The sequence below is a fragment of the Gorilla gorilla genome, chromosome 1, assembly GCF_029281585.2.
Source record: "Gorilla gorilla gorilla isolate KB3781 chromosome 1, NHGRI_mGorGor1-v2.1_pri, whole genome shotgun sequence".
Taxonomy (NCBI): Eukaryota; Metazoa; Chordata; class Mammalia; order Primates; family Hominidae; genus Gorilla; species Gorilla gorilla.
The window spans coordinates 194153696-194155233 of NC_073224.2; the positions used below are offsets into that span (position 1 = coordinate 194153696).

Consider the following 1538-nt stretch of genomic DNA (forward strand, 5'->3'; position numbering starts at 1 on the left):
CACCACCATGCCCAGGTAATTTTTTGTATTTTTAGTAGAGACGGGGTTTCACCATGCTAGCCAGGATGGTCTCGATCTCCTGACCTCGTGATCCGCCCGCTTCGGCTTCCCAAAGTGCTGGAATTACAAGTGTGAGCCACCTCGCTTGGCCCCAAAAGCTTCTTAAGCTGATAAACAACTTCAGCAAAGTTTCAGGATACAAAATCAATCACTAGCAGAAAGCACTGGCATTCCTATCCACCAACAACAGCAGGTGTCTGGGCTTCCACAGCTTCTTCTTCTTGAAGTAAGTATCAATAAGAAGTTTGGGGATTTTTACATTGCTGATAACAATTTTGGTTGAGGTGGCATATGACAAATTTCTGGTATGTTCTTCATAGAGGAATTCGATTGAGGACCAGAGGTCCAGTCACAAGTAACAAACCACTAGCCAGCTGCTTCAGGAAAACCACCTTCTTGCCCCTATGGCATCCAGTGAGGATGATGAGAATGGTCCCGGGAGTGATGCTGGCTCGCAGTTTTCTCACGTGCTGACTGAAGGATTTTTTGCCATGGCTCAACAGCTTTCGAGGCACATCTTCAGTAGGATAATATCTAGGCATTTTGCGAAGTTTAACCACCCGGGCACCGCCATTCTTGTCACAACCAACTGGTTTTGTAACAGTTGCAAGAACCTTCTCCTTCTTTTTCTTTTCAACCTTAGATTTAGCGGCTGAGTACTTCCTCTTGTACATGGCCTTTCTGGAATACATGGCAGATCGGCAATACCTGCCAATTCCTCTGACAAGGACAGGGTTGCGGCTGCAATGGGGCTTTCCCTTCTTGGGCTTTTTAGCCTTGAGGTTACCCTTTTTTACCTTGCCACCAACATCAGCCTTCTTGGTTTTGGGTTTCTTCTCTTTAGCATCCGGCTTCTCAACTTTTTCACCCACCATCTTGCAAGATGGGAAACAAATGTCTGCATTTCTTCCAGTCTGCCCACACCTGTTCTGCAGCCACTGCTGTCTCCTGCCTGGTTCCCCTCCCTGCCCTGCCACCAGTTCTTCTGGTCCTCTTCTCCTCCCTGGGAGCCATAGCTGCCTTTGGGCTATACAGGTCTCCCAGCTCTGTTTTCTGGAAAGACAATATTTGTAGAGAAAGTTCAGAGGTCCTCATTAGCAGGAGTCAACACCGCAGCAGTCTATATTGCAGAACAGAAGCTGGGCACTTACATGTGGTATCAAAGCATCAGCTGCCTGGAGAACTTTTCTTTGCTAGTGCTGCAGATAGAGCATGCAGTTATGCAGACCAAAGTTTCATTCCCCTGCCCTGCATCTCTCCATGATTTCACCCGCCCCACCCACAGACTCCAATACACAATTCAATCATTGCATTTTGTGTATGGCGTTGTCATTATCTATCTCCCCCTTAAAGTACTAACTCTGGCCGAGTGTGGTGGCTCACGCCTGTAATCCCAACACTTTGGGAGGCTGAGGCGGGTGGATCATCTGACATCAGGAGTTCAAGATGAGCCTGACCAACATGGCGAAACCCCATCT

The 1538-nt window shown here is 47.8% G+C and overlaps 1 pseudogene; it reads right to left on the reverse strand.

Annotated features, from left to right (window-relative positions):
* Nucleotides 1-211: 211 nt before the first annotated feature.
* On the reverse strand, nt 212-935 carry LOC101127781 (large ribosomal subunit protein eL6-like; annotated as a pseudogene).
* Between the last annotated feature and the right edge of the window lie 603 nt (nt 936-1538).